Genomic DNA, 21,252 nt, shown 5'->3' on the forward strand with positions numbered 1-21,252 from the left:
CAAAAAAATACAAAAACTCGAATTATTACCCTAGAAACGTGCACGCGCATCTGTTCACGTGCACGCGCTTTTGTGTGCACGTGCGCGCAGCGCGCGTGCACCCCACCCCTAGCGACTTCTAGCTACTTCTGGGAGAGCCACTAGCTACTTCCGTTACTGGGGAGTTGGCAACACTGCATGGGATATGGAGGATACCGCCCCGCCCCCTTGCCAGCTACTTCCGTCTCTGTGTCAACAACATCAGAGCTTCCCAACGTCTCCTCTTGTCTTCTTGACCTGCTATCAGCAGCACATTATTGCACATTACACAGCTACCACGGTAAGGACTTAGTGCTTTTCTACACATGACGGCAGCATTGGTATTGGTCTTGTTTTGCAAGGTCGTACAACGTATCTCTGTATCTTTGTGAAGAACTGGAGAGCTAACTTTGTTAGCATCCCCTTTTTTAGAGCCCGCCGCCCGCTAACGTTCGGGCTGTCAAAAAGATCCCATCAGAGATCCTCATCTTGACAATGAAAGCGTTGGCAAGGCATGAATAGCGGAGACAAGCTTGTATACTGTGTGATGGATGGCAATCACACAACCTTGTCTCTGAGCTTCGATCTGTTTTGCCCCCTCTCGTTGAAAACACCCTGCTGCCAATGTCAAGGCGTGCGTGATATATATACAAATATCGATTAGACCAGAGACGCTAGATGGTTCTATGCTAGCGAGCATCAAATGCACAAAAGGAGATGTGTGTGTTGGCATCAGTAAAACCATAGAGGTACTAGTATATACGGGCTGTTAATCGAGATCTTGTGTCAGTTGTAAGTGATCTAGTCTGATCATGCATGCTTAGCTTGCTATAGTACTATCCGTTTCCCAGCATTGTGTTGCGGTATTAGAGGAATGAGTCTGCATTGTTAAAGAGCTTGTGTGTTTATATGTGTATAGTCACAGAGACGGACAAAAGGTGACAAGTTAGGACTTAATGTACTGTGTGTGTGTGTGTGTGTGTGTGAGAGAGAGAGTGTGTGAGAGAGTGAGAGAGAGAGAGAGAGAGGGAGAGAGAGAGATCTGAGGGCGTTGCTACTTGCTGCAATGAAGGAACTGCTCAATATCTCTAGCATTTCCCATCACATAAAGTTTGAAAAAGATGGAGTGTTGGCCTGTTGGGCTATTATCACTATACTGCTGCGGTTACCGCATTACCGCGGTAATGCCGTGGTAAGAAATACGTCACTACCACCGCAAAGCGATCACAGTTCACTGCTGTTTCTTTTTCTGAATGGCGAACATGCCATCCAAGACATTAGGTGATTACTGTGGATTTGTGTGGTCCCATTTAAATTTCCCTACAAAGGTCAGAGAGGATTATGAAGTCTATAATGAAATGAAATGTGCCAAATTATGTCTGTAATGGAATCTGCCACTATTATTCTTTTTACTTTTAATGTGCTGCCTGGAACATATATCTCATCTCATGCACAACTAAACTTTAAACATAGTTAAGAACATGCATGATGGATCCAATCTCCACAGCAATGCCTCGCTCACTTCCTGGACTGCATTTTTCAATGACCTGAAAAATATAATAATTCTGATTTTGTGGTTAACGTTTTTTATTCGGACATCATAAAAGTAAGGGTCCAGGGATTAATCTTGTAATGTTACTGAATGCTTGTATGCAACTCCATTAGCTGAGCTGACAGAAGGAAAATAATTTTGACCTGATACTTGCATTGTTTTCATTTGCATGCCAATTTCAGTTCTGAAGTATATAGGCAAATGAGAGACAAGTATTTGATTTTGAAGTAGGGATCTGCATTGTGATGTGTGACTAGATATTGTCTTGGATTTGGGATATAATTATAACTACTGTTATATAATAAATGCCATTGTTATAAATTGTTAATTACACACTTACACTTTTTTTACCACCACGTTGATTTGAATGGCTTTCCCAAGGACAAAAATCAATACTGCAGCAGCTCTACTTTTAATAGTACTGATGCTCAGTATAGTTGTGGTGCTATCAGGTTCTATCATCTCCATCATGGTTCAGGGGAGGCTTGCAAAGATAACACAGAATAGAATGTTCCCTTGCCTGTTTGTCCCCTTAATATCTCTACAACAACAGACTCTTGGAAAAGGTAAACACATTTTTCTGCCTCAAAGCTTATTACAGGACATTGGCACCTTGAAAGAGAGAGCTGTTCTCTAGGAAATACACATCGTAGGGTGCCTTGGTGGCTGAACCATTTAATGTGCTACTAAACACAACATCTCTATGTTCCAGTCTGGCTCAAGAGCTTGTCTTGCATATTGTATTTCCTTTCCAAGCTACTCTAGTCATCCTTTTCAATGTCTGACAAAATATGCACAAATAGTAAATACCTTGAAAGTAATCTTTAAAAAAGAACAGAAAGGACTGTTTAATGTTGCCTGTGAGAACAAGGTTACAGAGAAGCAGATAATTGCTGCTGTTTCAATTGGCCACTTTGAAAATGTCTGTCTGGTATTTAGCTATTGTGTACAAACTAAATAACAAGACTGTTTACCATTTAATTGTTTATCTAGGGGAATGACTCTAGAGGCATAGCAATGTTCAGGTTATTGAAAGCCATTTTTTTTTGTCAAAACATTGGCCATGATAAACGTATACACCAAGGCATCGAGATTCTATTCTGTGTCCTTGCGTCAGTTATGGTGAGCATCATCCACGACCACATACACACATAAGCAGCATTGGAGTTGTTGTATGCCTTCACAACAGATGAAACTGTTCCCTTCAGAAATATTAGCTAATACCTATTAGGCAACTTACTCCCCAGGTGTCTAAATTGCCTCCTCTTGTTAGTTGCTACGGCAACATGCTCCCCTGTAAGAAGACGCTAAGCAATGTCCCTATAGTAACAGTAACAACTAGAAGCAGTGCTCTTCCGAGCACAGGTCTCCACCAGGCCGTGCGTACTGGTGGTGTTACTGTATAATAGGCCAATGTAAAAAGGGTGGCATATGTTCCTCACCTTAGATCTTTCATGGCAATCGGACGCTGCATGCATGATTTGAAGCATTGTGTTCCAAAAATGTGTTTTGCTAAAGTCTACCTAATGGTGGCACTATAACAGGCCAATATGAAAAAGGTAGCATTTGTTCCTTGACCTAGTGGGAATATGTGTGGCAAATTTCACGGTAATCGCAAGCTGCGTTGATGATTTGAGGCATTTTGTTCAAAAGCGGAGCAATCCTGCAAAATTTGGAAGCTAATATTAGCCAATCAGGATGGAATATGAAATATCAGACTGATCGGACTTGATCACATGACTATAGAGATACTGTGTACCGATTTGCGTGATTTTTGCATAAAATCTCAAGGAGTAATATCCAAAAATGTGTTTTACATATGTCGGCCCAAAGGTGGCGCTATAAAAGGCTGATGTGAAAAATGCAGGGCAAAGGTTTATCCTTAGCCTCTAGGGAGTGCGCTTACAAAGTTTGAAACTGATCGGTGGAGTTATAGGTAAAACCACAAATCGGCCTGTTATAGCGCCACCATGAGGCTGATTTAAAAAAAATTAAGTGGCATTTCTTCCTCGGCCTAGTGGGAACGTGTGTGCGCGATTTCATGATAATTGCACTTTGCGTTTGTGATTTGAGGCATTTTGTTCAAAACGGCTCAATCCTACAAACTTTGGAAGCCAATCTTAGCCAATCAGGATGCAATATGCAAAATCGGACAGATCTGTGTCGATCACATGACTGTCGAGATACTGCCTACCGATTTGTAGGATTTTTGGACAAAATCTGTAAGAGTAGTGCACAGAAATGTGTTTTGCGAACATCGGCCACTAGGTGGCGCTAGAAAAAGCCCATTTGAAAAATTTAGGGCAGAGGTTCTAGATTGGCATCCAGGGAATGTGTGTGCTCACTTTGGCAGCAACCGGGCCAACGGCGACTGAGATTAGGTGCTCACAAACTGCGAGGACGCACGGACGCACGCACGCACGGACGGACGGACGGACGCACGGACGGACGGACACACGGACGGAGGGGAAAACATACTCTCCCTCAGCCTTCGGCTGGTGGAGACAATTAAAACTCACAGCATGGAAATCCCAGAAGTGAGATGGTCATAGTTGCAGTGGGTGTGTGGGTGGGTAGGTGTAGGAAGTTGGCTCTACTTTTGAAGTTTTAGAGGAAGCCTTCTTTACTAAACAAGTGAAATACCAACCATTAGTACAAGCCATTATACATTTAGGTCAGTGGTTTTCGACCCTTTTCATATCAAGGACCATTATTTATTCTGGCATTTGATCCACGGACCACCATTTGATGAGATTGGGCCTCTCAGACCCAAAACGATAGAATATCTTTTTGTCGTTGAATTTTTTCCACAATTCCATGCTGTATTGATGTGGTGCCATAGCAGAGATAATAACAGGCAAATGTTGACCAAAATAACAATTCTTCTACATTCTCTAATTGTGTAGACTTCTTGTAAATTAAGTAATGCAGATGTTTAACAATAATTTAACTCTTGAGAGTGTAAAATGAAACCATTTGGAGGAGAAGGTTCTTCCGATATCCATCATTTTCCTGGGGTTGTTGGTAATATGGCAGATGGAAGTGTATTACCTATTAATCACTGTGAATGTGTCCATGTGTTTTGTTTTCTGTTGTTTACATTCTTTAAACCTGTTTGGAGCCAAGGACTGACACGTTATTGTGGCATCAGAAGCAACTGAAAACTATTTGGGCCCTCCTAAAAGTGAACATACTACTTACCATATTTTACCACACCAGTCTTCTTATGGTTTGAATTGATAGATTGCATTCATCCAATAATTAAAAATAGAATCACCAGATGAAAGGTTAGTTGACAACCGAACTCATTCATTTATAATAGGAGATTATTATTTTATTGGAATTGAGACTTTAAAGATTGATGAATGATGATCATGACAATCCTTGAGTATCAGTAAGACTCCCTAATGAGTATCAAAGAACATAAAGGGTTAGCACTAACTAACTCTTGCTCCAGATGACACCGTGTGTGTGTGTGTGTGTGTGTGTGTGTGTGTGTGTGTGTGTGTGTGTGTGTGTGTGTGTGTGTGTGTGTGTGTGTGTGTGTGTGTGTGTGTGTGTGTGTGGCGCGCGGTTGTGTGTTGCACTGTGTAATGTGTTTAGTGATTTACTTTCAAATGATGTCCTCAAACAAGGCTTGAGTATCAGAGAACATAAAGGGTTAGAAGTTAGAACCAGATGAGGCCATTAAAATAATAGTGTGTGTGTGCGTGCGTGCGTGCGTGTGCCTGTGTCTGTGTGTACTGCACTGTGTAATGTGTTTAGTGATTGTCTCCACCAGCCGAAGGCTTGGGGGAGAGTATGTTTTCCCCTCCGTCCGTCCGTCCGTGTGTCCGTGCGTCCGTCCGTGCGTCCTCGCAGTTTGTGTGCAGCTAATCACAGTCACCGTTGGCCCGGTCGCTGCCAAAGTGAGCACACACATTCCCTGGATGCCAATCTAGAACCTCTGCCCTAAATTTTTCAAATGGGCTTTTTCTAGCGCCACCTAGTGGCCGATGTTCGCAAGACACATTTCTGTGCACTACTCTTACAGATTTTGTCCAAAAACCCTACAAATCGGTAGGCAGTATCTCGACAGTCATGTGATCGACACGGATCTGTCCGATTTTGCATATTCCATCCTGATTGGCTAAGATTGGCTTCCAAAGTTTGTAGGATTGAGCCGTTTTGAACAAAATGCCTCAAATCCCAAACGCAAAGTGCAATTATCATGAAATCGCGCACATACGTTCCCACTAGGCCGAGGAAGAAATGCCACTTAATTTTTTTTAAATCAGCCTCATGGTGGCGCTATAACAGGCCGATTTGTGGTTTTACCTATAACTCCACCGATCAGTTTCAAACTTTGTAAGCGCACTCCCTAGAGGCTAAGGATAAACCTTTGCCCTGCATTTTTCACATCAGCCTTTTATAGCGCCACCTTTGGGCCGACTTATGTAAAACACATTTTTGGATATTACTCCTTGAGATTTTATGCAAAAATCACGCAAATCGGTACACAGTATCTCTATAGTCATGTGATCAAGTCCGATCCGTCTGATATTTCATATTCCATCCTGATTGGCTAATATTATTTTCCAAAGTTTGCAGGATTGCTCCGTTTTTGAACAAAATGCTTCAAATCATCAACGCAGCTTGCGATTACTGTGAAATTTGCCACAGAAATTCCCACTAGGTCAAGGAACAAATGCTACCTTTTTTCACATTGGCCTGTTATAGCGCCACCAGCAGGTAGACTAGCAAAACACATTTTTGGAACACAATGCTTCAAATCATGCATGCAGCGTCCGATTTCCATGAAAGATCTATGGTGAAGAACATATGCCACCCTTTTTACATTGGCCTATTATACAGTAGCACCACCAGGACACACGGCCTGGTGGAGACCTGTGCTCGGAAGAGCACTGCTTCTAGTTTACTTTCAAACGATGTCCTCAAACAAGGCTGACCGTGGCTGCTTCTTCCATAAATCTAAGACCTTGCATCTCTCTCTCTCCACCTGTCTAACATAATTTTCTCACTCTCCCGCTATGCTATCTTCCCAGGGGTACCTGAAAGGGACCATGTCAGTATTCAGGTCTCAAAAGCACTGTGTTTATATATTTTTTTATCCATTTCTAAGGTTACCTTTTAATGTCTACGATACACTGCGATTGTGCTGCTGGTCTTTGTCCATTCTGACAACAAGCCACTAAGCTGGGCAGGCTGCATTCTATTCAAATGAAAGACTGATCCTCTGATTCTGTCAAAGGCCAACTGCAGAAGTCCAATATTGTGTGTGTGTGTGTGTGTGTGTGTGTGTGTGTGTGTGTGTGTGTGTGTGTGTGTGTGTGTGTGTGTGTGTGTGTGTGTGTGTGTGTGTGTGTGTGTGTGTGTGTGTGTGTGTGTGTGTGTGTGTGTGTGTGTGTGTGTGTGTATATATATGGGTGTGTATTCTGTGTTTGTGTGCATGGCATGGATATTTAGAGTATGTCTTATGGAGTATCAGAGGTGTGTATTGATCTGTGCAGGTATGTGTGTGCTGTAGGCTATAAAGAGAGGGAACAGGGTGTGTGTGCACACGCTGTGGTGACTCAGTACTGCGTTCTTCATTGCATGGTAACAGCTCTTTCCCTCGTGTGTCACTCTCTCGCTGGCTTTGGATGTTATTGCAAACTCTCAGAGGATGACAGTGTGCAGCATCGCTAGGCTAATACCTGACTAGCTGTACACTGGACTATGCATGGAACAACTGAATGGATAGACTTGGCTAACATGATCAGACTGTTGTGATGGGTGAGCTAATCTCTACAAGTCATTTTTAACAAGGCCGTATGATAAATTGTAGGGATGGGTAGCAGCAAATATAACATAAATGGTTAAGCATTTTTTATATTCGTTACGAGGTAAAGCTAACCAGCTCTGAACCAAGCTGATCCTTGATGCTATAAATTAACAGCTGCACGGCTTGCTAGAAAGCTATAGTCTGGATTTAGCAGTTAATGCAAAAAAAAAGAAAAAAGAAAAGATGGCAAAGCCATTTACATATTTTACAAATATCCTATCTGACTAATAATTGCTGTGCTAAGATGCGGTGAAAGATGGGTAAGGAATGATGAGTGTGTGTGATGTTAACTTTTGTTAGAAACTGATGCCACAATAAGGTCAAAGAGGTTAGGCTCTTTAGTAAGCTACAGTGCTTGCTTACTTAAACTTACTTAATTACAGTTGGTAAACAACACTAGTGCTGACTGGGGCAATGGAAATGAGTACGCTTGGATACTTAAGTTAAAAGTATGGATGGAATGACTGCTGTCACAGCAGCAAATTCTCTTGACAGTGTCAAAGGATTAATTTAACTACCGGTACAAAAGTTCAACCACATAATTGCTGTCCTGACCACACATTTGAACCCGCTGGTGCTTACATTTAAAAGAAATTATCTTTGAGGATGGATGCTTCGCTCATATCTTCTAAAAATGGCTGTGAGACAGCATAACCACTATTACTTAACATTTTCCCAACTTTTGCTTCCATTTGTTCTCCTTTTTAAAGCTTCCCCACAAAACACTGATTGAAGCTGCTTTCTTCAATCATCACAAAAGGCATTTTCAGCTTCACACTCAAACATAAATACTGTATTAAAATAAAATGCAGGCTACTAATATTGGGAATTTGGGATTAATTGTGCTTCCCTAGTGCCATGACTGTGATGGGCTAACTAGTACTACAAATGTCAACACACATGCATGGCTGACATCAAGTTTAGTTCCTGGTATTTGAAATTATGGTCTGTGGCATTGTTGTGCTGTAAAAGTCACCACACAAGTGCTGCTGTAGATTGACTATTCAGTTCAGTGATTCAGAAAAAAGTGATAGCCATGCATTTTTTTAATTGAAATTATCCTGTAGTAGATCAATGAAATCGTCTTGTGGGTTCTCTTGGATGGATTCAATTACAATCTGTCACCACATAACCAATGCTGGGTTGTGGAAAATTGCTTTCAGTACAGCATGATGGAAGAGGACTGCTCGATACCAAACAACACTTCATGAATACATAACGGATTTGACTATTGTGTACCTTGGGATGAGATTCAGATCAATGTCCTGTCATAAAGTTAGTGGATGGAAGTAACATGCATTTTGGTGAACTGGTGTAAAATCCTAAATTAACCAGTCTAGTTTAAACATTTAAAGGAGTAGTTCACCCCCAAAATGACCGTTTCTATTGATTACACACACCATGGAGACTTGAGTTGAATAATATATTTGAGTTTTTGTCGCATTCCTAAGACAATAATTTGATAACAATGAATTTACCCCCATTGTTTCCGGATGGGACCCAAATGCATTTGGGTCGCCATCTGGAATCAATGGAGGTAAATTTACTATAATCACATTTTGGTTTAAGGAATGTGACAAATACACAAAAATATTATTGAACTCAAGTCTCCATGGTGTGTGTGATCAATAGAAAAAAAAGTCATTTTGGGGATGAACTACTCCTTTAAGTTGGAGATACTGTATCATCTGATTGAGGTGGATGATACTGGTGGTGGTAGATTCCTGCTAAGGCATTGTGGATCAATAACAAGTACTTGTCATGGAAAGCTTAATGAGGATACTGTATCAATGGAAATTGTGAGTGACGACAGACCGGAGTTTGTAGTCAGTCAGTGGTACAAATAGCAAACTTGGATAAAAGAATAGTAGCAAAGTGAGCCTTACATGGATGCGCACACACACACACACACACACACACACACACACACACACACACACACACACACACACACACACACACACACACACACACACACACACACACACACACATACACAGAGCCTTAACCGCCAGGTCATGCTGTGCTCTCCATAACTTTTGGAGTCTGGACTCATGCAGTTTTACTCCTGCATGCTTTACTCCTGTCCTGCATGGCGTGCGTATTATGTGACTTTGATGGTGTGTGGTGTGGGGTGTGTGCATGGTGCCATGTCTGTCATAGTTACGTAACAGCCTACGGGCGTCTGGGAGAGACGGCGAGCAACATGATCTGAGAACCTCCTGCAGGCTGCAGCCAATGAGAGAGCTCTGTGTTTGTGTGTGAGAGAGAGGAAAAAACGACTGTGAGGGAGGGAGGGGAATAAAGAATAAATTAGACACATTTTGTCTAATTAAAGGCTTTGTGTGTGTGTGGGTGCGTGCGTGCGTGCGTGCGTGCGTGCGTGTGTGTGTGTGTGTGTGTGTGCGTGTGCGCACGCCTGTTTGTGTGTGCGTGTTGCAGAGTTTAACTTGTACACCGGTCAACAAATTGTACACAGGTCAAGTTTTTTAAATGAATTACGTTTTTGCTATGGAGTTTGATGAGAGCAAGGTCTCGCTTGCTTAGATATGGTTGCTTGGTTCATTATCATTTGAGTAAGTACATGTGATCCAGTCAGTGACCAAGCAAACTGTAAAAATACTGACGGCAGTAACACAAGCTGTTTGAATAACGCCTTTTGGGAGGCTATTCTGCAACATCTATTTTTTTCGATTATTTAATGCTCTTAATTACAGGGACTGGAGATTAGTGAAGAGATCAGTGGTCATCTTAGCTCATTACTACAGTGGGGAGTCGAATGTGTATTCTGAAGAAAATCTACTAGAATTGAAAATGTGACAAAGACATCAAAACTGATTAAATCCATTGAAACCTGTAGAACTTTGGCCTTTGGTGAATATCCATGTCAGTGGTTCTTATCTCAGGTCCTTGACAACACATTCTATCCAATCGTGTCCTTGACGACACATTCTCTTCACTCAGGTTTTGTAAAGGCTGGTACACACTGCAAGATAGTGAAGTGGTCGGGAAGCCAACACAAGTCTTTCTTGAAATCGTCTGTCATAATATCATTGTGGTTTTCATTACATGGTTGATCGGCGAGAAGGGATCGCACATTACAAGATATTTCACATTTGTTGCTGAGAGCTGGCCAGTGGGAGGGAGTGCTGTTGGGTGCGCGACATTAGCAGCATGAAGCTCAGGGATTGGTTGAGAGGGATGTTTTGATGTGCTCTGCTAGGACTCTGTGTTAAAACCAGAGAATACATTTGTAACGATAAACTGAGGATTACGTCTCTGCCAAGGGTCAACCAGTCAAACTTCCTTTTCTTGCGAAGTTGTGTCCATGTGTTAAACATTTTTTGTTTTCTGCGTCGCTGTTTTTGGTTTTGATGATAACAAAATGCACAACACACTTGGACCCAAGAAAAGACTGATGGGCTGGTACTGCTCTCTCATCTCATAGGTTGAAACTGATGCTTGCTTCTCGCAGTGCTTCTCGCAGCCCAGTCTGCGAAAGAGCTAAATATCAAACCTTCCAGATATTCAGAAAGGCTCTGAGTCAGTAAGCTGTCGGTGTTGCTGTCGGTGTTGCGCTGGAATTGCGCAAGGATCTTCTTGCAAAGCCTTTCACACATAGCGAGCAAAGCCAGATCTTGCGTCAAATGGGGCGTTTTGTCGCCGACTCCGCCGAGTGCCAAAAATGGTCAGTGAGAGCATTATCAGAGCAAATATCTTGCAGTGTGTACTAGCCTTAACGGAATAGAAATCTTAAAGTAGTTGTACTATAGTAGGAGTTTGGATGGATGCTGCTACTATCCCTACCATGGATAGTAGGATGAATGTTGAGCCAACCTAAGAATGGTGGCAGTTGACATTTTGCAATAGCCTACTTTATATTTAAAAATCGAACCTCTGTTCGAAGTGGAGCTGTGTGTGTGTGTGAGTGTGTGTGAGTGTGTGTGTGTGTGTGTGTGTGTGTGTGTGTGTGTATTGCAGTTGAAAACAGCGCCCCTAAAATAGTTTAGTATGTGTTACTTTTAACCTGCCCGTTATTTTGCATCCCTGCAAAGAAATGCATGCACCTTGCAAAGTCCCAGGAGGCGTTTGCAACTAGTGACATGTTTTAATGGCCTATTACAAGCATTTGTGAAGCTTCTTACCACCAATGTGTTTAAATGGTAATTTTCAGGCAGCTCGCAGGATGAAAATAACGTGGTAGTTCCACTCCCTGTTACAATGAGAAAATGATAACGTTAAGAATAAAACAAAATGCTAGATCAATACAGGCTCATGTAATCCTAGAATGATGATATGAGAGACAAGTGCCACGATGTGCAGATTATCTGCTGAAAGAATATGAAAGCCCAATTTGTCGCTATATTTTTGGGGCTTGCTGTGGCACCATAACGGACCAGTTTCACCATGTTCACCTATGACAGACATGCCTAAAGCTAAAATAGGGATTACAGGTTGAAAGTGGTTAACAATCATTATACTACCGGTAACTGTACATCGGCGGCCATTACTGGTGTCTTCAAAAAAGTCGACATCAGCCAGAATGATATATTGGTCAAGCTCAAAACTCAACGTTCTCTGGACAATGAGACACAACAAAGTCAATAGTATATTCTTGATTTACACAGAACAAGTTAACAACAGATTGACTACATAGTGCCTCCCATTGCTCCTAAATAATTCAGATGGGTAAATACAGAGGACAAATTTCACGTACTGTTGTATGTGCAAATAATTTGACTTGAGTTTCTCATCTGTGCGTGCTGTAGGCAGGAGAGCCATTAGAAAAATGCTACTGGTCTGCATCAGTGCTATTAATGTTGTAAACCTTGACCTAAATGATGATTGAACACAGTGATTTGTGTCATCATGATGAAGTATAGTATAGTAGTACCAGTGCTAGCCTCAGCATCATGAAGCTATGCATATTGTATTGGTGAAATGGTCATCTTAGTTAATCCCCGGCACTGAATAGATGTGCCGCTACGGCTGCTTGACCCAGGTTTTCCAAGGTTTTATTCTTGAGGCATGTTTATTTTCTATGGAACAGGCTGAACTCTCCAATCTCCATTCACATAACGGGTATCTGTGACATATGTTCCTAATGAAACTACTATGTATTTGGTGATGGGGAGAATCTTGTCAATAAAGATTTAGCTTATCATAGTGACTTAGTTAGCACAGTGGTTCTCAACCTTTTCAGGCCGCGACCCCCAAAATAATCATATTTTAACTGGAGACCCCCCCCCCCCCCACCCCTGACAAGCACTAAGAGTTGAGAAATTACATTTTGTATAACATGGTTCTATTGTGAAAATTGCAAATCTACATGCTCACAACGCCTCACATTGTGAGGCTTTGTGAGCGTGTAGATCTGCTATTTTCACAATTTCTGCACCTAACATTTGACAATTTGGTCAATATTTAATTTGTCATTTTAGAGGTACTAAAAAGTCCTTAAATTCTCACTTTATAAATGTGCAGCTAGCCTCTATAATCTTAAACTTTATGTTGGTTTGCTTACTGTTGAGTGAAAAAAACCAATGTTGCACATTAAGTTTATCATCTGGGGACCCCCCAAAATAATTTGGCGACCCCCCCCCCTGGGGGTCCCGACCCCAGGTTGAGAACCACTGACTTAGCAGACTGCATTGACAGCTGAAGACCTAACGTAGGGCTGTCACAATTATTACATAATCGTCTAATCGTGATTATTTGACATTATCGCAATTATTTTGTCATAATCGTCATAATCGTGAATGTTGAAAAATTTCAGAAATAGTGGAAATAGCAGATCTACAAGCTCACAACAGTTGTGAGCTTGTAGATCGGCTATTTCCACTATCAATGTTATTTTTTAAGTAGTAAGTTGTCAAATATGTCAGTAATGTATTTGTATATTTAGGTTATGTGTCATATCTACCATATGCAACTTCAAAGCCTAAAAGCCAAACAGAAATGTAATTATCAACGACAAATACACAATTAAATCGTTAATCGCCAATTATTTGAGTGACAATTAATCGTCATGTAAAATGTCATATCGTGACAGCCCTAACCTAACGTTCTGCTTTTCTCTCTCCATCTCTTATCAATTGTGTACATGGAGTACGAAGTCCAGTAGTGTGCATGAGGCGTTACCTGTTACTGGGAATGGTAAAGGCCGACCTACAGTACAGTGTACAAAGAGGGTGAACAGGAACGTTCCTGTCCTCCCTATTTGTATACTGCAGTCTAGGTTCAAGGTTGGAGGAGGCAGGAGGGAATAGCCATTTAGCTCTTGGTTTGCTACATTATGCTGCCATAGATCTTATGCTATAAACAGCACTAGGCTTTTGGTTTTTGAAAGCCATACATGCAAATTGGTGTACAGGTAAGGAGAACAACATCTGATGATGCTGATCATAGTGAGAAATGTGAGTGGTACTTGTTTGTGCCTCTCTGCCTGCTGCTAAGCCTAAGCATTTCTTTACTTGAGTAGAAGTATCAATACTGCAATATAGATACTCTGTTACAATTAACAAAATGTACTTGAGTAAAAGTACAAAAATGTTGGCATCAAAATGTACTTAAAGTACAAAAGGTTTGAAAATAGCAGATCTACAAGCTTGTGATGCGACGTGTTGTGAGCTTGTAGATCTGCTGTAGATCTGCTATGCTGCTAAGCTAGGTATAGCGCATCGAAAATGTATCGATATCGAGGTATCAACACGCGAGGTATACATGTCGACAAAGACGACTTGAAATTAGGTATTGGTGTATGTGTCAAATTAATTACAGTTTTTTTCGATTGCTAAAACACAAAAAGCAATAATTAGGCACAATTTCCACAACCTTTACTTCTGTCCCCAATCGCTTGGCTCAATTTGTTACTACTTTAGATTTCCTTATCATATTAGGCTCTGACTTTCCTTCTTTACACTCTGATGTCAATTTCACATCACCTTTTTGTCAAAACACAACACACAATTTTCAGGTTTGCACACACTTCTCACATAAAATCTCAAATCATCAATCCACAACACACAAATATTCAAATCTCGAAACTTTCGGATCTGGCGTCAATTACACATCACCCTGTTGTCTAAAAACCACACACAATGTTCAGTTGTTGCACAACTGAACATTGAGACAGGAACCGGAGGCAGAGATGGGCACAAAATACAAAAAGATATTTGAAATACAAAGGTACAAATACCAGTATACCGTCACCAGGATAGTATCTTGGTGACAGTAGCCTGGTCAGTATTAGACCAAGTACTGACCAATTTGTTTCCAAATATTTTTGAGCGGTGGTCACAACGCTCCTATACGTGGCCGTGTGTGTGGGTCTGTCTGTCTGTTTGTCTGTTTGTCTGTCTGTCTGTCTGTCTGTCTGTCTGTCTGTCTGTCTCCGGGTATGTAGCCTGCAGTAACCTTTTCTGACCACACATGTTAAGGGAGGGGCGCTGTTGTTCAGGATAGGCCAGGCATTGGCCAGGCACACTCACACACAAACACACACAGGGGGCACACACACACACACACACACACACACACACACACACACACACACACACACACACACACACACACACACAGGGGGCACACACACACACACACCACCGCTCAGTTCACACGAGTGTGATTTTTTGAGCGGTGGTCACACCGTCTCCATAGCGTGGCCGTGTGTGTATCCGTGTATGTATGTATGTATGTATGTATGTGTGTCTGTATGTAGCCTCTGGTGTAGCCTCAGTACCCCTGGGTGACCAGAGAGGTGCTGTTGAGTCTAGCCTGCCCTGAGCATCAACTGCAATAGCAGTGGTGGCACGCACACGCACACACACACACACACACACACACACACACACACACACACACACACACACACACACACACACACACCACCGCTGACCAGAGGCATGATGCCTAAATCTACTGTAAATCAAAACTTTTTGGATCCATATGTGTGCTGTTTTATGTTTGATATGAAAAAAGTAGGCCTACACTGAGTCATTTTACAAAAGGAGAAATGTCTTATTCTCCAGAGCCATGGTCATTCTTATGGTGTGTTCCATTTCGACAATTGTGTTTTCAATTTTGCTCTTCAGTGGTCTGTACATGCTTGGTAGTGTTCAGCCAAAAGCTTAGTTGTGTTTATTCAATGAATGGTATGTGTGTGTCATGTGAAAATATGGCTGTGTTTACCAAATGAAAACACGAGTTCCATTTTGTGAACATGTTAAGAGATTTGATGGCAAAGAGTTGTTTTGCAAAGGGATGCCAGGGTTTAGCAATTTGTGTGTAATCTTTGGAGTTTTGTGTGTGCAGTTTTGAAAAAAACGTACAGTTTTGTAAAATGTGTTTTAGCAATCGAACAAAACTGTAACAGACACACTATGCATGCACATAGTCCATCTGTAACCAGGTGTGGTTATTTCAATAAAACCATTGTTGGAAAATGGAATTAAGGCAATTCATTTCTTTATTCTGTGTGTACTGTGCAGTGTGTATGCTATGTTATTCATTATCTGGGTTAGGCAACCCTAACCCTAACCCTAACCCTAACCCTAACCCTGACCCAAATCAGAAAAAAAACATTAAAAACGATATAATGCAATTGTTTTTACTAATATCGTGAGTAATATCGATATCGAGGTATTCAATATCGAAGGTTTTCTTAATATCGCCCAGCCTTAGAGCATAGCAGTGGGCATGGTTTACTGGTGCCAACAAAAACCTCCCATTTTTTCCCATAGACCTTTACAAAAATATTTATAACAATTATTTTAAGCCTAGAACCAAGCTATCCTGGATGTTAGTGAATCATGACCATAAAACCTTTGATCCAGTGAAAAATAAATTTTGAATATTCAATTATTTGATATACTACATTTTATAAATACCCTTTGTTGAGTGATTTTAAAAAGTATTCTTTTCACAGAATCAAGGGTTTCATGGTCATGTTTCACTGATATCCTGGATTGGTTCTAGGCTTAAAATAATTGTTATAAATATGTTTGTAAAAGTCTGCAAAGTAGCTTGTAACTTGTAAGTTTTCAAATAATTGTAGTGGAGTAAAAGTACAATATTTGGATCTGAGATGTAATGGAGTAAAATAAAAGTATTGGACATTGGAAAGGCTAGCCTTAGGTTGTATTGTACTCTTTGTTCACAAAAGTGGAAATTGATTGCAGAAAATGTGCTTGGGGATTTAAAAGGCTTTATAAAACAGTGCAGGTAAGGACATAAACTGAATGATGCTGACTGCAGGAAGAGCGAGCAGTCTGTCATTCTCTGTTCCCCTTGCCGACGCAGGCTTAGGCTAGGCTTTGTTGAGAAGGCTTGAGCAGTATTCTATAGGGTAATAAAAAAGTGTCAAACTTTTCTTTTGGTCCTAGGCTACTTTCTGTGTTACTGTAAGCAGTAGTATGTTTTATAAAGTTGTGGACTGCGTTGTTGTGACACTGACTGAAAAGTTGTGAAATTATATTTGTAATGTTTTATAATAATATAAACAGTTTAGCAGAAGCACAATAATTAGGCTAATATCCAACCTAGCTGTTGACCTAAAGCTGGTTCCAGTTATTCCCTCAACTTCTATTTTTTTTTTCTTTTTTTCCTCAACCATGTTTTCCTGCTTGTCATCCTATTGTGCATTTTGAGCTTATCAAAATCATTAACTCAAGATCTCACACACACAACATATGATGTCTGGGGTATTGGGTAACGATAAGCTACTGTGAGAAATATTACATGCAGTACGGTAGTAATATATTAGATATTATCGAATATCAGATTCAGCCCAAGACTGGTCCTAATATAGCAGTGAGTAAGTGACAAGTAAACTATTGGCAAGTAAATATCTGGCTATCCTTTTATGCATCCTTTGGGCTTATTAGGGTTTTAGCTGCCAACGTGATTTCCTTGTATGTCACATGTCACCTACACAGTAAAATCTTCAGTGTTAATTTATCCATTTGTAATTCCAAGAGACTACACAAATGTCATTGATCCTTACAGATAACCTTTTTCCATTCTTTTGACCTTTTATTTACCCAGGGGAGGTTCGCTGAGAACCAATTCTCTTTTTCAGGGAACGCCCTGCTTCACTTTCACACAAATCTGGGAGCTTCCCAATACAACTACATTATTATGCTGTTGTCCTCTGAGCAGCTGTACCAGAGCAGTTGGAGGTTCATTATGGAATTAAAGGAAACCGTTTCTACTACCGCGACGTGAGGCGGTACTATGGCTGCTATGATGCAATCGCCATTGCGGTCCAAATCGTTAAGCAAACAGCAACGGGGTCCCACCCCTTTTACTGAACGCTTTGGTTCCCATGGCGACGCATCTATGGAGCAGACGTTTTAGGCGCACCGTGGAAAGCGGGCTTCTGGCGTAGCACAGACGGCTGCTATGGCGGCAGGTTGATCTATCGAGCGCTGACCATTTCTGGTTGCCGTTGTCATCTGCTGTAGCCGTACAAAGCTTAAATAACCTAATGTCTTGCTCAAGGGCACTTCAGCGGTGTTGGGATGGGGTGTTTCTGTCCATTCACTTCTCCACGGAGATTCTTTCTGCCGTTTTGGGGAATTGAACCAGTAACCCAACCTTTTTGTTGCAAACCTGCTCCTCTAACCCTTTGTGTAACACTCATATTACTGAGGATTTGACTGTTTAGTCTTGGGCTGAGGAAGTGATGTAATCTATCAGAAGTCTCATCCCGCATGTCTGCTGCTGTGTCTATTGCCAGATCATAGTGGATGGGATGGCAATTTGATTTCCTTGTGGGTTTGTTTTGTCTTTGTTCATTTGAAGAATGTGTGACAGCTCAGTGCCCTTGTAGGCCTCCCCTAGTAGTGACGAGCAAGAGATATTCGTAATTATCATTTACAAAACGCTGTGCCAAATGACACTACTAGCGGGCAAATATTCAGTCATGTAGCAATTGTTTGCACAATTAGTTCCATTATCAAGGTAAATGCCATCGTATTGTCCTTGTCTGTTTGGGTTGTGGTGATGAGAAGCCAATGCTTGTGGGTAAATATTTAGTCATGAGTCATGCATTCAGTGTCAACTTGATTTCTGTCAAGATAAGCCTTGCAGAGCCCATGCAAGTTATTTATGTAGTGACTAGTCTTGAGTGATGATGCTTGTAAATAATTACATAATTTTGAAGAATATTACCGACAACAAAAATGTGTTCGCTATAGAGAGCTGTGTGAGGTGTACTGTATTTCCTTGGTTTTCCAACTGACTTAGTAGTAATTGTAGTAGTATATATGTTGACTGACTGTTGAATGTTGACTCTCATTCTGAATGTAAAGGGACTGGGGTCTAGCAGTTAATCAAATAGATTTAATTGATTATTTGAAGAAAAAGAAAAAAAGCATGTTGGTCAAATAATTGATTTTAGAAAATGATTACAATTTGAGAATGTATTATATTTTTGAATGAGAAAGCATGACTTTGGCATTGGATTTGTCAATGACAAAATATATTTTTTAGATTAGTTTTGTTTGTGGGAAAGGAGATAAAGTTTAAATTAGAAAATAAGAATCTAAAAAAAAACCTCTGCACCCAAACACTAAAGAACATCGATGCCCTAGTACAGCATTGTCCTACTTATGCAACAATTGGCCCAGAAAGCTCTATGTTTTTACTCAGTGGACCATGATAGACTCACTCAGCCAGTCTCGCCACAGTTTCAGTTGTTAGCCTACATTGGCTACGAATAGCTAACAGTACATGAAGCTGCATCTCAAAAACTATTCTTTTATCTCAATCCCCTTCTCCATGTGTTGAAGTACTTACATCTATTTAATTTGTGCATCTGTCCGACATTTCTATTGTAGAAATGTATTCCAATAATTGTACTGAAATTCACCTGACTGATAGTTTGACCTAGACCTTGAATCAGCCTCCTGTTATAATCATTAAAAACCCTGTATATACTGTGTGTGTGTGTGTGTGTGTGTGTGTGTGTGTGTGTGTGTGTGTGTGTGTGTGTGTGTGTGCGTGTGCGTGTGCGTGTGCGTGTGTGCGTACTTATTTAACTTCATACTTACTACTGATACTATACTTATTTTTACGTATTTAGTCCTTTAATTTTACTTTAGCCCCCTCCTTTTTTCCCTCTACACCATATTTCTTTGCCGTAAATAGGAAATCTACAAGCTGCCAAATATCTGCCTATTATGACATGCCCAGAATAGGGACGCTAGGGTTCATGTGGGTTAAACACATTGATTAGACCTATGGCCTCGTTTCCCTGCTCAACTGAGAGAGAATTATAACATTGGGGCGGCAGTGGCTCAGGAACTAGAGTGGCCGCTTGGGAATGGCAAGGTTTCCGGATTGATCCACGGCTCCACCCGGGGTCAGTGTCAAGTGTCCTTAACCCATTCAGGCCTAGAATTATTGAATGCTTTAACCGGTGAAAAACAGCAGATATACAAGCTCACAGCACGGCACCGAGTGCCGCGTTGCGAGCTTGTAGATCTGCTATTTTTGAAAAAGTCGTGAAAATGTGTGCAAATCTTTTGAATATATGTACTTTTAAAGCGAACGTTTGTAACTCAAATTTAGCTTCTGGGTGGTCACTGGAACTAAATATTTTGAGATGGGGGTCCGTGGCCAAATAAATATCAGTTTGGTGGTCCTTCACATGAAAAGGTTTGAGAACCACTGACTTAGTAGTCTCAAGAACAGACTAACTGAGCTCCAGTTAAGTGAAAAGGACCTTTTCTTTGACGATGGCTAGCCAGACTGCTGACATAGAAAAATTGGTTTTTCCAAAAAACCTTAGAAGGATTCAAAAGACACTTATAGAATCGGGTCAAAATTCAAATTTTCACGATTTTTCAAAATTAGCAGATCTACAAGCTTGCAGCGCGGCACTCGGTGCCGCGCTGTGAGCTTGTATATCTGCTATTTTTCAATAGTTAAAGCATAAAATAATAATACACAATACTGTGTACCCGTTCTGAATGGGTTTTAAGTGAGACAGTGAACCCTGTAACCCTATGCTATTTTACTCAGGGCCAGGGATATGTGCCTTTAAGTATGCCTTTAAGTAGTTGGCAGGCTGCAGAGGGTATTATGGGATGCGCTTGGTGCTGGGTTGACTTCATGTTCAGGTAGAGAGAAGTGAGGCCACGATTAACACAGTGAAGTGATATTTTTTGTTGTTACAGATGATACTGTAAATAGATTCACGTGATTTTTTGGAATATATTTTTGTTCATTAAAATCACCAGTTCTCCAACACGGACTCCTACTACTTTTACAGGGTTCCCGCGGGTCCTTAAAAAGTCTTAAATTGTCTTAAATAAAAAATCGTGAATTTAAGGTCTTAAAAGGTCTTAAATTTGACCGTAGGCATTAAATTTGAAGATGATGTTTTTAAGGCTCATGGGACAATTAAGCCATAAACATATGTACGTATTCATTTGATTCGTTTATTTGATTTATTAATATTAGAGGACGAGAGACTAACAGACAGACTGAAGCGAGCAGCAGTCAGTGGGAAGAGGTAACCTCGCATCACCAGGCTTTCCGCTGGGGGAAAGCCTGGTCTTCGTTTACTAAACGGGCCGTTTGATCCGGTCGGGAGCGGAAGATCTCCTACGTTTTTCTGTAGTCCAAAACGGACTACACTTTGGCCGGAAACAACGACCGGAAACAGTTTCAACCCAGTTAGCGCATGCGCAAGTCGTTAGCCATGTAGTTAGCGCATGCGCAAGTACGGGTTAAAACTGTTTCCGGTCGTTGTTTCCGGCCAAAGTGTAGTCCGTTTTGGACTACAGAAAAACGTAGGAGATCTTCCGCTCCCGACCGGATCAAAAGCCCGAAATTGGAAGCCAGCCCAGGC

At 41.1% G+C, this 21,252-nt stretch overlaps 1 protein-coding gene across 1 annotated transcript in view; it reads left to right on the forward strand.

The window, feature by feature from the left end:
- The first annotated feature begins 239 nt into the window (after positions 1-239).
- The window catches only part of LOC308291954 (oxysterol-binding protein-related protein 2-like), a 50,122-nt gene continuing 29,109 nt past the window's right edge, over positions 240-21,252 (forward strand). Inside the window, exon 1 of the mRNA XM_080734115.1 lies at positions 240-319. The gene's annotated coding sequence lies outside the window, so the exon portion shown is untranslated. The remainder of the gene's footprint in view (positions 320-21,252) is intronic.

The sequence above is a fragment of the Nannobrachium achirus genome, assembly GCF_963921795.1.
Source record: "Nannobrachium achirus genome assembly, chromosome: 9".
Taxonomy (NCBI): domain Eukaryota; kingdom Metazoa; phylum Chordata; class Actinopteri; order Myctophiformes; family Myctophidae; genus Nannobrachium; species Nannobrachium achirus.